This window comes from Scyliorhinus torazame, chromosome 7 (genome assembly GCF_047496885.1).
Source record: "Scyliorhinus torazame isolate Kashiwa2021f chromosome 7, sScyTor2.1, whole genome shotgun sequence".
NCBI lineage: Eukaryota > Metazoa > Chordata > Chondrichthyes > Carcharhiniformes > Scyliorhinidae > Scyliorhinus > Scyliorhinus torazame.
The window spans coordinates 60367751-60386507 of NC_092713.1; the positions used below are offsets into that span (position 1 = coordinate 60367751).

Here is an 18757-nt window from a genome sequence, read left to right on the forward strand (position 1 = left end):
GAGCATCTGTGTGAATGGAAAGTATACTCAGTGGAGAATGATGGTCAGTGGATTACAAGGATTGACAATTACACTCTTAAAACTTTTTTTCTGAATTATCTGGAAGAAAGTAGAAAGTATACTTAATTTAGTGAAGGAGCATCTGGATTTCTTTTTGCAGATATGAGCAGGCAATTGGCAACAATAACCACAACTTGCATTTAGATAGTATCATAGAATCATAGAATTCACAGTGCAGAAGGAGGCCATTCGGCCCATCGGGTTGCACCGGTCCTTGGAAAGAGCACCCTACTTAAGCCCACATCACCAACCCTATCCCCTTAAACCAGTAACCCCACCTAACCTGTTGGACACTAAAGGGCAATTTAGCATGCCCAATCATAGAATCATAGAATTTACAGTGCAGAAGGAGGCCATTCAGCCCATCGAGTCTGCACCGGCCCTTACAAAGAGCATCCTACTCCAATCCACGTAGCTAACCTATCCCAGGAACCCAGGAACCCCCACTTAACCTTTTTGGACATTAAGGGCAATTTAGCATGGCCAATCCACCTAACCCACACATCTTTGGACTGTGGGAGGAAACCGGAGCACCTGGAAGAAACCCACAGACATGGGGAGAAGATGCAAACATCACACAGATAATCACTCGAGGCTGGAATTGAACTCGGGTCCCTGGAACTGTGAGGCAGCAGTGCTAACCACTGTGCCACCATGCCGCCCATCGCACAACCAGTATCTTCAGTATAGTGGATGGTCCCATGACATTTTTCAGACAAAATTTGACAAGGAGCACATAAGCAGATATTAGAACAGGTGACCAAAAACTTGATCGAAGAAATAGTTTTAAGGAGAAAAGAGAGATAGAGAAGCAAAGAGGATTAAAGACGGAGTTCCAGACCTGACAGTTAAAGTCTTGCTTGTTAATGCAGATGCAGTATGATGTGAATAAATGTATTGTACTTGGAGATAGAAAAGATAAGAGGATTATAGGATTAATAGAAAAATATTGTCCAAGGTGGATCTGGATATGATCTTGGGCTCATAATGAATGGATTGTGCAAGGCCTCAACCAACATCTGACAGCTATTTTTTTTAAAAACATGGAGTTTTGTAATTCTTAAAGCGGAATAGGGCTTAGATCAAGTGAAGTAATTTAATAATTTACAGAGTATTGATAGAGAGCCCGTCAAGACTCTCTGCAGAGTTCCCAGTGCAAGTCCTTGTACCAGCTTTCTTCAAGCATCACTCTTTGGCTGGAAAAATATTCTTCCACTGTGAGGGCCACGAGGAATCCAGCCTGAGTTTGTATTTACAACAATATGTACACAGCAGCAGTAGTTCACCACTGCTTCCTTCTCTCGCCGGTACCACACTGGCCAGCTCTATTTATACAGCTGCAACTACTAATGATTGCCCTGCCCCTTCATTGGGGGAGCTCATACTCCCCAAGAGACATGGGATACCCAGTTTAGTGCTTGTACCGTTTGTTTCTTGTACGACTGTGTTGTGAACTGTTTTAATAATCAGAGTATCCTACCCCCCCTCCTCGTGCATTGGTACGGAGAGGAGAGTACCCTGTTTCTCCAACACAAAATTAATGTTTGTACCGTTTGGCCTTGTACAAATGTAATGGTTACTATTTTTAATAAAGAACAAACATGGGATAACCATTTATTTGTGGCCGGATGTCCCTGGAGAGGGAGCATGCGGCATCCAGGGGCACACTCGAGGCCTCCTGTGCTCGGTGGGCACCGCAAGGGTTGGACTGCTTTATAGACCCCGATTTTCACATCTTGGTTTGATGGTTTTTAAGTTTCCGTTTCCTCTTTATTCCTTTTGGGCCGTGCTCTGATTGTTCTTTGGGAGCGGCCCCATTTAATTTATCCCTCGGTTAATTTCTGTTCTATTTAGTTGATTGGGCCCTAAAATACAACATGGGGTAACCATTGATTGGGCCCTAAAATACAACATGAGATAACCATTTATTTGTGGCGGGATGTCCTTGGAGAGGGAGCATGCAGAGTCCACGGGCATACTTGAGGTCTATCGTGCTTCGTGGGCACTGCAGGGGTTGGACTGCTTTATCGAGTTTCTATTCCTCTTTGTTCTTTTTGGGCCATGTTACATTTGGTTTTTTTTAGGAGCAGCCCCTTTCAGTTTATCCCTCAGTTAATTTCTGTTCTTCTATTTAGTTCACTAGCCCTAAAATACAACATGGGATAACCAATATCCCCAGCCAATAGGATTCAGGCAGGTTATATCACCCACCTCAGTGAGATCCTGATCCTGGACTCCGTAACGTACCTAAGGTGAAGCCCCATGAAATTCTGGCAGAATGCAAGGGAGACAATATTCTTTTTTTTCTCTTCATTGTGTCTAGAAAATGCCATGTGGTCGAGTTTGACATTGTGTGATAATGTAAAATGGCAGTCACAATTTGGCAGCCCCTTTGACAGTGATATAAAATGGATCAGTGAGTCCCTATTGCTCATTCCTACTCTGTCACACAAATTCAAAATCTACTCTCTTGAATTTTCCATGTTTCTGGATGATGCCCGCTTTATTTAATCGATGGCAGTGGTATTTTTGGTGGTGGTAAGGGATGGTGAACTATCACAGCCCGTGTGCTTTATTTTGCATTTCCTCCCTGAATGCAAATTCCAAAAAAATGTAGACTTAATATTTCTCCGAAATACATTTGCTGCATTTAGTGTTCATCTCCCATTAACAGCCGCTGTTGGGTAAGCCAACTGAGCTATTAGTGCATTTGATTTGTTTTGGTTCTCTGGAGGAGCTTTCTGTACTAATTGTCATTGAGGCATGTAGTTTGAACTCTGCACCATTGAGGACAGGGTTTTAGTTGTAATAAATGTGAGCGATGCCTGAAGAATGGGATAGAAATCATAGCCATCATAGGATGCAGTGATAATGGGAATGTTCAATACTACCATCAGGCTGAAAAGTAAGTTAGTGCAGTCCGTCATGTGATGATATGGCTCTAGGCAAGAGGAAAATTCATTCCAAATGTTGTATACGTCTGCATTCACAGTATTTTTCCTTTAAAGATTTTACTTTTTGATGATTGTTATTATGATTCCCGGAGAGACTGTTAATGTTTAAATAGAAAGAAACACTCAGTTATTTATAAAACAATGAAACCACAAGAGTCCAAGTTTTGATATAAATTAATGTTTCTACTTAAGAATCAACTAAAGGTCAAATTACAAAAGAGACACTCCGGCGCTGGTTGGGAGAATCGCCTGGGCCGCCAAAATTTCCCGGGACGCCGGTCTGACGCCCTCCCGCGATTCTCCCAAGCGGCGAGAACGGCCCGGTCGAGTTTCACGGGCCGCAGGCCGGAGAATCGCCTGAAACACCCAAAATGGCGATTCTCCGGCACCCCCGCTATTCTCAGGCCCGGATGGGCCAAGCGGCCAGGCCAAAACGGCGGGTTCCCCCCGGCGCCGTCCACACCTGGTCGCTGCCGTTGTGAGCGGTGCGTGAACGCTGAGGGGGCGGCCTGCGGGGGGGGAGGGGGGATCCTGCACCGGGGGTACCTCAAATATGGGGTGGCCCTCGATCGGTACCCACCGATCGTCGGGCCATCCTCTCTGAAGGAGGACCTCCTTCCTTCCGCGGCCCCGCAAGATCCGTCCGCCATCTTCTTGCGTGGCGGACTTAGAGAGGACGGCAACCACGCATGTGCGGGTTGGCGCCGGCCAACCCGCGCATGCGCGTATGACGCCCGTTATGCGGCGCCGGCTGCGTCATCTATGCGGCGCCGCCTTTACGCGGGCGACAAGGCCTGGCACGTGTAGATGACGCGGCCCCGATCCTGGCCCATTGTCAGGGCCTGAATCGGTCGGGACCGGGGCCGTTTCGCGCCGTCGTGAACCTCAACGGCGTTCACGACGGTGTGGCCACTTCGGCGCGCGAGTGGAGAATCCCGCCCACTGTCTCAGGTAATCACTTATATTACGCATCAAAAAACATAATAAAACACAATCACACATACTTTAAACTGAAATTCTCAGCTGAGTCTTACCTTTTGCAGTAAGACTTCCCCCAGAACGCCTTGGTTACTTATCAGATCTTTTACGTTATCGCTTTCTTGGAATGAACTCCAAACCTTTTCACAGATGTCTAGTAAAGTCTGGAACTTTTCAGCTCAAGCCTGAACTTCACTTGCCATTTCTACACAATGACTTTGACGGAAAATTACAAATACCCCGGTTTCTAATAGCTCTATACTTGTTATCCACCACTCTTCCGCAGCTCCTGGCAGATTTCTCTCTTTGCCTGACTCAAAGCTGAACTGCTTGTTTGCACTATTGAGAGTCACTGGAGATTTCTTCCTCCTATCGCCAAGCTGGGCAAATCTTCCAGCCTCTTTCCCCCTCTTGCTTCCAAACTAAGTGCTAGCTACCACCCACATTCTGCAGACTGAGCAATAAAGTTAGCATATTCTCTACTTAAGGTGCAGGCCTGGCTGTCACCTTTCTTTTAAACAAAACAACCTTTACTGCATATAAAATAACTAAACCAAACAAACATGACTAACTTAACACTATGGTTTGTCAAGACAGAATATAAATGCAATTTCCCTTTCCTTCTTAATTCCACCCAAGAGCTCCCTTATATTTACAAAATCTTGGGGATCCATTCACTTCTTCTTGTGGAACCAAACCAAGTATGCCACAGTTCTCCATATTTTACTTTAATTTCTCTTCCATGTTCCAACTATTCGCCGAGGTATGAGATTTCATGGAGAACCTTCCATTAGCTTTTGGCTAAGCGATCCCCCAACTTCTCTTCAAAACATCACAACTTTGGACTTCTTGCCTCGTGCTTTAGGCTTTACTACATTCATGGTCATCGATTTTAAAAATCAGGAACATCCTTGGTTTATAATGACCTTCATGCTCCTTATCCAGCCTTTAGACAGGCACAGATTGCTTTACAGCTTATGACACCCGCTCTCTCTTTGCCTTCTACAAGCTAACCATTTGCTTTCTTTGAGTGTTACAGTTATTGTTTCCTCTAGCCCCAGGCAAATATTCCAACCTCTTTACCTTCCAAACTGAGTCCATGCCTCACCAGCATTCCATGTGGTGAACAATAAAGTTAGTATTTTCCCTGCTTAAGCTGCAGATCTGGCTAACATTTATCACTTTTACTCTCCTGACTTGAGTTGCAATTATCTATCTCTTCCTAAAATAAACTGTTGACTTCTTCTGTACACTCACACAGATACACATACAGGCACAGAAGCTCCACCCCCACGACGGAGGAAACCTCCCATACCGCCATAGCCCATCTCAATGGCAATGTGACATACATGAGATGTTACAAACAGAAATGCAAACCAATTATCTATTATCTTCAGAACCAATGCCTTTGATTCTGGGGCTTAAGAACAAAAGAACATAAGAACTAGGAGCAGGAGTAGGCCATCTGGCCCCTCGAGCCTGCTCCACCATTCAATGAGATCATGGCTGATCTTTTGTGGACTCAGCTGCACTTTCCGGCCCGAACACCATAACCCTTAATCCCTTTATTCTTCAAAAAACTATCTATCTTTATCTTAAAAACATTTAATGAAGGAGCCTCTACTGCTTCACTGGGCAAGGAATTCCATAGATTCACAACCTTTTGGGTGAAGAAGTTCCTCCTAAACTCAGTCCTAAATCTATTTCCCCTTATTTTGAGGCTATGCCCCCTAGTTCTGCTTTCACCCGCCAGTGGAAACAACCTGCCCGCAACTATCCTATCTATCCCCCTAGTTCTGCTTTCACCCGCCAGTGGAAACAACCTGCCCGCAACTATCCTATCTATTCCCTTCATAATTTTATATGTTTCAAAAGATCCCCCCTCATCCTTCTAAATTCCAACGAGTACAGTCCCAGTCTACTCAACTTCTCCTTGTAATCCAACCCCTTCAGCTCTGGGATTAACCTAGTGAATCTCCTCTGCACACCCTCCAGTGCTAGTACGTCCTTTCTCAAGTAAGGAGACCCAAACTGAACACAATACTCCAGGTGTGGCCTCACTAACACCTTATACAATTGCAGCATAACCTCCCTAGTCTTAAACTCCATCCCTCTAGCAATGAAGGACAAAATTCGATTTGCCTTCTTAATCACCTATTGCACCTGTAAACCAACTTTTTGTGACTCATGCACTAGCACACCCAGGTCTTTCTGCACAGCAGCATGTTTTAATATTTTATCATTTAAATAATAATCCCTTTTGCTGTTATTCCGACCAAAATGGATAACCTCACATTTGTCAACATTGTATTCCATCTGCCAGAGCCTAGCCCATTCATTTAGCCTATCCAAATCCCTCTGCAGACTTCCAGTATCCTCTTCACGTTTTGCTTTACGACTCATCTTTGTGTCGTCTGAAAACTTGGACACATTGCCCTTGGTCCCCAACTCCAAATCATCGATGTAAATTGTGAACAATTGTGGGCCCAACACTGATCCCTGAGGGACACCAGTAGCTACTGATTGCCAACCAGAGAAACACCCATTAATCCCTACTCTTTGCTTTCTATTAATTAACCAATCCTCTATCCATGCTACTACTTTCCCCTTAATGCCATGCATCTTTATCTTATGCAGCAACCTTTTGTGTGGCACCTTGTCAAAGGCTTTCTGGAAATCCAGATATACCACATCCATTGGCTCCCCGTTATCTACCGCACTGGTAACGTCCTCAGAAAATTCCACTAATTTAGTTAGGCACGACCTGCCCTTTATGAACCCATGCTGCTTCTGCCCAATGGGACAATTTCTATCCAGATGCCTCGCTATTTCTTCCTTGATGATAGATTCCAGCATCTTCCCTGCTACCGAAGTTAAGCTCACTGGCCTATAATTACCCACCTTCTGCCTACCTCCTTTTTTGAACAGTGGTGTGACGTTTGCTAATTTCCAATCCGCCGGGGCCACTCCAGAGTCTAGTGAATTTTGGTAAATTATCACGAGTGCATTTGCAATCTCCATAGCCATCTCTTTTAGCACTCTGGGATGCATTCCATCAGGGCCAGGAGACTTGTCTACTTTTAGCCCCATTAGCTTGCCCATCACTACCTCCTTAGTGATAACAATCCTCTCAAGGTCCTCACCTGTCATAGCCTAATTTCCATCAGTCACTGGCATGTTATTTGTGTCTTCCACTGTGAAGACCGACCCAAAAAACCTGTTCAGTTCCTCAGCCATTTCCTCATCTCCCATTATTAAATCTCCCTTCTCATCCTCTAAAGGACCAATATTTACCTTAGCCACTCTTTTTTGTTTTATATATTTGTAGAAACTTTTACTATCTGTTTTTATATTCTGAGCAAGTTTACTCTCATAATCTATCTTACTCTTCTTTACAGCTTTTTTAGTAGCTTTCTGTTGCCCCCGAATGATTTCCCAGTCCTCTAGTCTCCCACTAATCTTTGCTACTTTGTATGCTTTTTCCTTCAATTTGATACTCTCCCCTATTTCCTTAGATATCCACGGTCGATTTTCCCTCTTTCTACCGTCCTTCTTTTTTGTTGGTATGAACCTTTGCTGAGCACTGTGAAAAATTGCTTGGAAGGTTCTCCACTGTTCTTCAACTGTTTCACCATAAAGTCTTTGCTCCCAGTCTACCTTAGTTTCTATCTCCGAGAACCTTCAATCTCCTTTGTCTAAGCAGAAAGCACGAGTGTTTGATTTTACCTTCTCACCCTCCATCTGTATTTTAAATTCCACCATATTGTGATCGCTCCTTCCGAGAGGATCCCTAACTATGAGATCCTGAATCAATCCAGTCTCATTACACAGGACCAGATCTAGGACCGCTTGTTCCCTCGTAGGTTCCATTACATACTGTTCTAGGAAACTATCGCGGATACATTCTATAAACTCCTCAAGGCTGCCTTGACCGACCTGTTGCCGAAGTCTCCGAAGGGAGAAAAGTCGGTGGGGCGTTAATGGCGCCGCTGCCGCGGAGAATGTCATGGGTCTGCGCAAGGCAGCCGATTTTCGGCCTGCCGATATTCTCCCTTCCGGATGGGCCGAAGTCCCGTCGACGTGATGACCGTTCACGTCGACGTGAATCAAACCTCCTTTTCATCGGCGTGACCCGGTGCTCCAGGCTCACGCTGATCAGCGTGGAGGTGAGTGACGGCCTGGGGGGTTGGCTCTGGGCAGGCAATGGCGTGGCCGCAGTCTGATTGCGTGAGGAGAGGTGTGTCTCGGGTTGTGTGTGTGCGCGGCGGGGGGGGGGGGGTGGTTGTTAGAGTAGGCTGGGCTCCGGGGGAGTGCCGGGAGGGGGTCCGTGTCGGGGTGGAGGTTGGGGGGGGGGGGGGGTCCGTGCCGGGGTGGAGGTTGGGGGGGGGGGTCCGTGCCGGGGTGGAGGTTGGGGGGGTCCGTGCTGGGGTGGAGGTTGGGGGGGGGGGTCCGTGCCGGGGTGGAGGTTGGGGGGGGTCCGTGCTGGGGTGGAGGTTGGGGGGGGGTCCGTGCCGGGGTGGAGGTTGGGGGGGGGTTCCGTGCCGTGCCGGGGTGGAAGTTGGGGGTTGGGGCGGGTCCGTGCTGGGGTGGAGGTTGGGGGGGGGTCCGTGCTGGGGTGGAGGTTGGGGGGAGTCCGTGCCGGGGTGGAGGTTGGGGGTTGGGGTGGGGTCCGTGCTGGGGTGGAGGTTGGGGGGGGTCCGTGCTGGGGTGGAGGTTGGGGGGGGTCCGTGCCGTGCCGGGGTGGAGGTTGGGGGGGGGGAGGTCCGTGCCGGGTTGGGGGGGGTCCGTGGAGGTTGGGGGTTGGGGGGGGGGGTCCGTGCTGGGGTGGAGGTTGGGGGGGGGTCCGTGCTGGGGTGGAGGTTGGGGGGGGGTCCGTGCCGTGCCGGGGTGGAGGTTGGGGGGGGGTCCGTGCTGGGGTGGAGGTTGGGGGGGGGGTCCGTGCCGAGGTTGGGGGTTGGGGGGGTGTCCAGGCTGGGGTGGAGGTTGGGGGGGGGGGGAGTCCGTGCTGGGGTGGAGGTTGGGGGGGGGGGGGGGCGTGCCGGGGTGGAGGTTGGGGGTTGGGGGGGGGTCCGTGCCGAGGAGGGGGATGGGAGGGCAAGTGAGTTGGTCCACCTGGCCAGGTGCCAGCCTCCAACAGTTGGACCCATGCAGTCCATGCCACCTGGCTGGGGGGAGGAGGGGATATGGGCAATGATGACATGTCGTCGTTCCCCTCCCCCCCCCACCAGGCCGTCATGTTTTCAGATCATCCAGCGATGTTGGCCGCCGTGGTGGCAGCCGCTCATGTCTATGTTGCCCTGGATGAGGAGGAGGAGGAGCGTGCCAGAGAGGCGGCGCAGGCTGCCGCAGAGGGGCAGGCGGCAGCCGCCCAGGCTGGAGGGACACCTGACCGACAGGACGAGGAGGGGGAGGAGGACGTCGCGGCCCCACGGCAACGGAGGCACCCGAGGGCGCCCCGTGTGTACCGGCCCCGGCAGTGACAGATGCCCTTTATGCCATGGCGCACCGCTACATCCGCTTCCCCGTGGACCGGGCCAGCCAAGATGCCCGGGCCGTGGGCTTCTCTGCCGTGGCCGGGTTCCCCATGGTCCAGGGCGCGATCGATGGGATGCACGTCGCCGTGCGGCCACCTGCAGATAACAGGGCCATGTTCACTAATAGGAAGGGGACCTATTCGATGAACGTACAGGTGGTCTGCGACCACCGCATGATGATCCTGCACGTCTGCGCCCGTCACCCAGGCAGTGTACACGACTCATTCGTGTTGTCGCGGTCATCCATCCCCGGCATGTACGAGGGACGCCATCCCCGGCTGAGGGGCTGGTTGCTGGGCGACGGGCTACCCATTGCGATCGTGGCTGATGACGCCTATACGGAGGCCACGCAATGAGGCGGAGAACCGCTACAATGATGCCCATGTAGCGACAAGGGGAGTGATCGAGAGGTGCTTTGGCGTGCTGAAGATGCGTTTCAGGTGCCTGGACCTCTCTGGGGGCGCCCTCCAGTATCGGTCAGATAGGGTCGGCCGCATCATTGTGGTGTGCTGCATCCTGCACAACATAGCCCAGCAGAGGGGCGATGTGCCGCAGGCAGAGGAGGGCAGAGTGGAGGAGCAGCAGGAAGAGGTCCAGTCCTCCCAGATGAGGGGGATGGGGGCAATGGTCAGGGCAGACGGGGTAGACACAGGCGGGTGGCTGTCCACCATTACCGGCTGGCCCAGCGGGCACGGGACAGACTGATAGACGCCCGCTTCACTGACTAGATGGGCGTGGGAATCGGGTAGTATGGCCACAGACCGCACGCCATGGCAACAGCCGACCACCCACCCCCCCCCACCCATCCACCCACCCAGCACCCTCACCCCCCTCCCCAACCCCGCCCACCCCACCCGCATGTACACCACCCCCCCCATTGCCGATCCACCTGCGGCACAACGGGCCGTGCTCACACAGTTGCGGGTGGACGCGTGTCTATCGCAGGCCATGGAGGATGATGACAACCCGCCCTGCGATGAGCTCCTGGCTCTACATCGTTGGACTATGTCTGACCCATGGCCACAGTACCACCATCCACCCGGACCATCCCTGCATGCGGCTGTGACACTGCAGCGCACGGTCCCGTCCTCTGCCCGGGGGATGTTGATGGCGGCCCAGGGGGAAGGGGGCAGACTTAGCTGGGGCTGAGGTAAGACCACCCCTCACACACACACTTGCGCTCAACGGACATGACACCCCCGCACACCTTTGGACAGAGCACAAAGGCAGCTTCGGTCGGTGTAACATTGACTTTAATAACCAAAGGGGTTCATGCACGTGCCCTAGCCCCTAAAACTCATCTGTGCCCTGCACCCGTGCCAACTTACTCAGTGTCTAATTGTTTGGCCTTACGGGCCCTTTGACTACGTCTACGTGGTTGCCCAGACGGTACAGCAGAACTGGAGGTGGACTCCTGTGATTCCTGCCCTCTGACACTGGATCCCTTTGGCGGCCATTTCCTGGGGCGTCCTGGCCTAGATGGGCCAGGCTGCGGCCCGGGCGACTGGGATGGCGAGCTGCCAGCCTGTCCTGCCTGTTGCCCACCCGATGCACCTGGGACGGAAGGGGGGGGAGTCCGAGGTGTTGCGGTGTACCGGGACCTCCCCTACAGAGGGAGCCGTGATGGACCACACCACCTCCTCCTCCCTCGGGGTGCCCGATGGCCCCCAGGCCTCTACATGGGTGGGGGATGCGAACGGACTGGCCATCCGACGCCCCCCCGACATCTGGCGCTGCCAATCCTGGAGGCCCGTGCTGGTATCGACAGGGGTCTGCAGGTTTGCAGCCATGGAGCCCAGGGGGTTGGCAAACCCTGTCTGTGACAGTGCGACGCCGGCTCGCACATGGCCACTGGCGCCGATGCCCTCAGCGATGGCCTGCAGAGACTGGGCCATGGCCTGCTGAGACTGGGCCATGGCCTGCAGAGACTGGGCTATGGCGTTGAGCGCCTCTGCCATCTGGCGCTGGCACTGGCTCATGGCCTCCTGTGAGAGGGCAGCCATTTCCTGGGCCACAGACGCCGCCTGCACGGAAGGCCCCAGGCCTCGCAAACCGTTCCCCATGTCTGACACCGTCGCACCCATTGCCTCCACTGCGGACGCCACCCGTGCGGTGTCAGCCTGGGTGGCACGCATGACCGGCACCACTCCCAGCTCCTGGACGCGGGTGGACTCCTCCACCTGCGACCGCCGCCCGTCACCCTCTTCGCTCGTCTCCGGGTCGGTGGTTGCATCGGATCTATGTGTGGGTGTGGTAACTACAGGAACCCGGGATCCATCTGGGCGGCAGATGTTCGCTTGGGCTGGGCTGCCCTCCGACCGCCCGGTCCCTCTGCTGCTCCTACCTCCACCTGCTGTACCGGGAGGGCTGTATTGTGCGCACCAATGAGTGTACCAGACGCCTCATCACTAAAGTGCCCAACCGTGGTGAGTGTTTCTGCGATGGTGGAGGGTGTTGGTGACAGCAGTGGCGTTGTGTCGTGCTCTTCGTCCCACTCTGAGTCCATGGCACTTTGGGGTGGGGGTTCGTCTCCACCCATCCACTCTGAGTCACTGTCCGGTATTTCGTCTTCCTGGGTAGTGCTGTCCCGGGTAGGGGTGTCCTGGGTAGTGCTGTCCCGGGTAGGGGTGTCCTGGGTAGTGGTGTCCTGGGTAGTGGTGTCCTGGGTAGTGGTGTCCTGGCTTGGATGTGACGGGGGCCTGTGGCTGCCCCCCTCGTCGCTGGGTGGTCGCTCCCGCACGTGACGGGGGTGTCGTCTCCCTGTTGCTCCAGGTCTCTCCGTCTCCCGTGGTGTGCGAGGGGCATCCTGCGGGTGTCGCTTGCTGGAGGGTCCGGGTCTCTCCGTCTCCCGTGGTCTCCGAGGGGCATCCTGCGGGCGTCGCATGCTGGAGGGTGCGGGTCTCTCCGTCTCCTGTGGTCTCCGAGGGGCATCCTGCGGGCGTCGCATGCTGGAGGGTGCGGGTCTCTCCGTCTCCCGTGGTCTCCGAGGGGCATCCTGCGGGCGTCGCATGCTGGAGGGTGCGGGTCTCTCCGTCTCCCGTGGTCTCCGAGGGGCATCCTGCGGGCGTCGCATGCTGGAGGGTCCAGGTCTCTCCGTCTCCCGTGGTCTCCGAGGGGCATCCTGCGGGCGTCGCATGCTGGAGGGTCCGGGTCTCTCCGTCTCCCGTGGTCTCCGAGGGGCATCCTGCGGGCGTCGCATGCTGGAGGGTCCGGGTCTCTCCGTCTCCCGTGGTCTCCGAGGGGCATCCTGCGGGCGTCGCATGCTGGAGGGTCCGGGTCTCTCCGTCTCCCGTGGTCTCCGAGGGGCATCCTGCGGGCGTCGCATGCTGGAGGGTGCGGGTCTCTCCATCTCCTGTGGTCTCCGAGGGGCATCCTGCGGGCGGTCTGCATCTGCGGGGATGGGTGCCTGGACGTTTGGTCCTGCGATACACAGTGAAGCATGCATGGTTAGACATCAGGCAGTGATCAGGTGATACGGGGGAGGGGGATATAGGGGAGGGGGGATATGGGGACGGGCTGTCGGTGGCTCACTCGCTAGTACGCCCCCGACCTCTGCATCAGCAACCTCCCGGTCCTCAGGTCCGCCAGCCAGTTCCAGGGCCCTTTCCTCGTGTACGGTCAGTGGCCTCTCATCAGCGGGCCCTCCTCCAGTCCTCACATGCTCCCTATTGTTGTGTGCGCGCTTCTCCTGTGGGGGGGGGGGGTGGTGGCAGGGGTAAAAGGCAACAGTGTTAGGCAGGTATATGAATGCACGCCATCGGTTGCGCGTGCATTGCAGAGGTTAAGGTTAGGGCTGGATTCACTTGGGGATATGGGGGAGGGGGTGGATATGGGGGAGGGGGGGATGTGGGGGAGGGGGTATATGGGGGAGGGGGGATATGGGGGAGGGGGATATGGGGGAGGGGGGGATATGGGGAGGGGGGGATATGGGGAGGGGGGATATGCGGGAGGCTCACCCTGCCTGCTCTGACGAGGTCGTTCACCTTCTTGTGGCACTGGGTGCCTGTCCGTGGTGTCAGGGCCACAGCGGTGACGGCCTCTGCCACTTCCCTCCACAGACGCCGGCTGTGGCGTGGGGCAACTCTGCGTCCGTGCCCGGGATACAGGGCGTCCCTCCTCTGCTCCACCGCGTCCAGGAGCGCCTCCACATCGCGTGACTCGAACCTCGGGGCTGAGCGACGGCCAGCCATCCAGTCGGGTGTTGCGGTCGGGTGGGGGGGAGCAGCGCGGCCTTATGAGTCTACCAAAAGCTCAAAGATGGGCCATTTATTGTTGAAGTTTGCTCTCTACCAAATTTTATTTTCTTAAATAACCACTGATTACCTTTTGAAAATGTAATAGCCTGAAGTCTGTTTAAATTGTACTTACTTCAGGTTTATTTATCAGTTTCTTAATCAGATATCCATTTATTTTGCATTTAACCCTTTAATTCCTAAAACTAAATATTATTTTCTAAAACATATGAATTATGAAACCAGATATTTCTAACAATTGTATGTGATTTTATATTTGCACTTTTAATTAGTTTTTAAAAAATGTTATTACACTTCTCAGCCACTGAGATTTTTTGAAGTCTTTGTTATGTAGCAGAAACTTTGCACACAGTTAAGTTCACAAACAACAGTCAGCTAAATGATCAAATAATCAGTTTTAATAATTAGCAGTGTTTCTTGATGGTTAAATGGTGTCTAGGACACTGAACGAGAACTCCTACACTTTTACATCAACCTGAACAGATTACTGGTACCTCAGTTGAACATCTTAGCGAAAAGATTCCCTACTTTTGGCATGCAAGTTTCACCACTTCTGAACATTTCTAGTCAGAGTATATTTAGAGGAAGTTAAAAGTAAAACTTAATCTACTCTGCTCCACCAATATGATTCACCCTCAATGTCCGAAGACCACTCCAACTGTATCATTCAAATCTTCCCTTTCTTTACACCAACTAATCTTAAGACCTGTCTGAGTGAGTTTGCCAACTATTACTGGAGTAGGGACAGTTTTGTGCAATGGACTTGCACCCTGATTTGAACTGTCTGCTCCCATTTTAATATGGATCACTTACCGCTTTCAAAAAAAAACTTATTTCAACAGCCAAAATCTCTTGCCCCAGAATTGTTCCAACTGCGCCAATCCATTTCACTGTATAGTTCTTGCTATAGAAGTTCTGTTCTTTTTATAATTATTTTTCATTCAGGGTAATCTCAATATTGATTTAGTAATACTCTTAACTGCCTATCCTCAAACAGAAGACAGGGACTTGTGCCAGCCAGTTTTTCAGACTTTAAACAGTGATGTCCTTTTGGAAACAAAATGTTTCTTGCCCTTCCCTTCTCTTAAAGCCTCTCCCTTCCCATGTACAAAAGCATAACTGAGCAAACTTCCTGCTCTCGGCCTTTTTTACTATTGCTTTCTATTCAGTAACTGGAAAATATAAATTAGAAAATTAACACGAAATCAAAGACTTCTTACAGCGCTGAAGGAGACCGTTTGGCCCATTGTGTCTGCCCAGCTCTCCAAAATAGCAATTCACTTAGTGTCTTCTCCCAAGAACTGTGCACGTTCTTCCTGTTCAGCAGTCCTATTCCTTCTTGAATGCTTTAATTGAACCTGCCCACACCATGCTCTCTGCCCGTGCATTCCAGGCCTTAACCACTCGCTGTGTAAAACTGATTTTCCTCCTGGCACTTTTTCTTCTTTTGCCAATTACTTTAAAGCTGTGCCCTCTCTTTCTCAATCCTTTCACAAGTAGGAACAAGTTCTCCCTCTGTACTCTGTCCAGACCCCTCAGGATTTTGAATACCTCTATCAAATCGCCACTCAGCCTAAATCTTTTCTCCAAGAAAACTGTTCTAACTTCTCCAATCTATCTTCACAACTGAAGGTCTGCATCCCTGGAATCATTCTCATGAATCTTCCGCACTCTCTCCAAAAGCTTTGATACTTCCTAATATTTTGATTTGTAAGTTTTATGTTTTTAAAAATCTCTATTTGCTGTAAAAAGTAGGCTCTATTCATTGTGTTGATCTGGGATCCAGCTATGATCAAGAATTCACAGTCTGATATATGGGCTTAAACTCCATAGTGTTTTTAGGGGTAGCACAGTGAGTAGCACTGTTGTTTCACAGCACCAGGGTCCCAGGTTCAATTCCCTGCTTGGGTCACTGTCTGTGTGGAGTCTGCACATTCTCCCCGTGTCTCCATGGGTTTCCTCCAGTTGCTCCGATTTCCTCCCAGAAGTCCCGAAAGGCATGGGGCGCGATTCTCCGACCCCCCACCGGGTCGGAGAATCGCCGGCGGCTGGCGTGAATCCCGCCCCAGCCGTATCCCGAATTCTCCGGCACCAGAGATTCGGCGGGGGCGGGAATCGCGCTGCGCCGGTCGGCGGGCCCACCCCCGGGCGATTCTCCGGCCCGCGATGGGCCGAAGTCCCGTCGCTGTCAACCCTCGCCAGCCGGCGTGGATTAGACCTCCTTTTGAACGGCAGGACAAGGCGGCGCGGACAGGCTCCGGGGTCCGGGAGGGGGGGCGCGAGACGATCTGGCCCCAGGGGATGCCCCCACGGTGGCCTGGCCTGCGATCGGGGCCCACCGATCCGCGGGTGGGCCTGTGCCGTGATGGCACTCTTTTTCTTCCGCCTTCGCCATGGTCTTCACTATGGCGGAGGCGGAAGATACCCCCTCCCCTGCGCATGCGCGCGGATGCCGTGAGCGGCCGCCGCCGATCCCGCGCATGCGTCGCCTGGCGAAGTCCTTTCGGCACCGGCTGGCGTGGCGCCAAAGGCCTTTCCCGCCAGCAGGTGGAGCGGAAACTGCTCCGGCGCGGGCCTAGCCCCTCAAGGTGAGGGCTTGGCCCCTAATGGTGCGGAGAATTCCGCACCTTTGGGGCGGCCCGACGCTGGACTGTACCGCGCCGCTTTTGGCGCCGGGTAGCGGACATCGCGCCGTTTGCAGAGAATCCCGCCCATGATGTTAGGTAATTTGGACATTCTGAATTCTCCCTCAGTGTACCTGAACAAGTGCCGGAATGTGGCGACTGGGGGATTTTCACAGTAACTTCATTGCAGGGTTAATATAAGCCTACTTGTGACAATAAAGATTATCATATCCTATTTTTGCATTTTTAGGTTTGGGAGATGGGGAGAGGTGAAAATGACAACAAAACACATAGGGTAGTTTATGAATATGTCTTTTCTTGGTAAATTTGCATGTGCATGGACTCGCTGAACAAGTGCTCAGAATGCTAATATTGAAATTTCTTATGAAGGGCAATTGGCGATGCACAATAAATGCTGGCCTAGCCCACATCCCATAAATGAATTAAAAAGATAATTCATATTCATCTTTATGGCACTAGATGTAGGAGCAAGATAGGTTTAGTGTTCCAGGTACAAATTGAATGTAGCATTTCATCCTCCAAAATATAATAATCTCAACAGTGTAACAATGTATGCTTCTGCAAATACAGTATAAACAAATATACAACAAATAAACCAAATATGCAAGTTTGTGAAACCAGGATCTTTCAAAAAGAGTGAGCTCTTGAAATGATTGATTCCATTATTTTGTACATAGTACTAAAATATCATTGCAGGGTGAAAATATTGCTGAAAGATGAATTATAAAACAATTCTGCTCTGTCAGTATAATCTATTTTAGGTCAATTTGTTCTGTTGCACTTTTTAAAGATATTTTTGTTTTATGTTTAATTTTCTCTATGTTCCCTTATGTTTTCACTTCTCTTTCATGTGAGTTTAGAAGCCTTCTGCTTGTGGGGGTGGGATTCAATGTTTTCAATATATGTTCACAGTTGCCTTTGTTTTGTATGACGTAAAAATTCTTCATAAAAACATTTATTAAAAAAAACCTTCTGCTGACACTCTGCCAAAAATCATTGAAGATGGTTCATGAGAGTGGACTGAGCTTCTAAGCTATTTTCTTCGCTCTTCTGGCTTGGCCTGTCCCACGTTACATTCGGAGGCAAAGATTGCAGTTAGTTAAATTACTTCCAGGTTTCTCCACTATTCCTCTTTAACCAACAACAAGTTGGGTAAGAAGAACCAAAATATCTTGCCTTCTGGTTTTCTTCATCTCTGTCTTTTGTATATGGTCTCGAATATGCTGAGAAGGCGGGCAGATTACCTAATCCCAGGCCTGTGCTAGTGTCAGTTTAACCTTGCGTTAAAAGGAATATGAGAGACAACTGAATAACTCCTGTATTTTGCATTCCATATATGAAAAGTAACACATAGTATCTGCTTCACACCTGAATGGGGTGACACTCCTGTGATAAGGAGCTCGATCTGTTTTTTTAAAATTTAAAGATTTTCCCAATTAAGGGGCAGTTTTAGCATGGCCAATCCACCTATTCTGCACATCTTTTGGGTTGTGGGGGTGAGACCCACGCAGACATGGGGAGAATGTGCAAACTCCACGCGGACAGTGACCAGGACTGAGCTCGAACTCATGTCCTCGGTGCCATGAGGCAGCAGTGCTAACCACTGTGCTACCGTGCTGCCCCAAGGAGCTCGATCTGTGAAGGATTGTCAGAAAGACCTATATACTATTAATCCAAGGTGCAATACATTGTTTCTAAAGTTCATTGCCTAATGCCACCTCACTTTTATTTATTTGCTGCTTATGATTCTGTTTATGACCTGTTCCAAACAAATTAGCCATAGCATAATGCTGCCCTCCCGCAGTGGTCAACAAAGAGAGTAATTTGTCGGTGAAAACTGATCTTATACCACTGGCAGCACATCATGCTGTGCTGTCAAGCAGTTCAGCAGAAACATGCATAAACTTTCAGTAAAATTCTTCATGGATTTATCATTTATTAATTTAGAAATTCACCACTCCTGAAATTGAATTGTGCTGGAAGGGAGTGTGGGTCAGAATTAAGGCTACAACACTGTAACCTAGATTAGCATTTCAGAATAAATGCTCCTGCTCTCATGTTAACGCAAATACTACAAAATTCTGGTGAAATGCTTCCTTTATATAGCAACAGCATGGTAAAAATGACCAGCTTCAATCAATTGCCAGCCCTTCATGGCGTCTTCCAGCTTCTGCATGGCTACTTTTTTTTAGTTATTTCATGGGGTTTGGACATCGCTGGCAAGGCCAACATTTGTTGCGTGTCCCTAATTGCCTTTGAGAAGATGGTGGTGAGCTGACTTTTTGAACCGCTGCAGTCCATCTAATGCAGGTATTCGCACAGTACTCTTAGGG

General features: G+C 50.9%; 1 protein-coding gene and 1 long non-coding RNA gene across 4 annotated transcripts in view; one reads left to right on the forward strand and one right to left on the reverse strand.

Moving 5' to 3' along the window:
- LOC140426249 (uncharacterized) overlaps window positions 1-14794 on the reverse strand; it is a 125161-nt gene extending 110367 nt beyond the window's left edge. The window contains exon 1 of the long non-coding RNA XR_011948168.1: window positions 14593-14794. This is a non-coding gene — a long non-coding RNA (uncharacterized lncRNA). The remainder of the gene's footprint in view (window positions 1-14592) is intronic.
- Window positions 1-18757, forward strand: part of LOC140426248 (ERI1 exoribonuclease 3-like) — a 632563-nt gene that overhangs the window by 151379 nt on the left and 462427 nt on the right. The gene's annotated exons all lie outside the window — the stretch shown is intronic.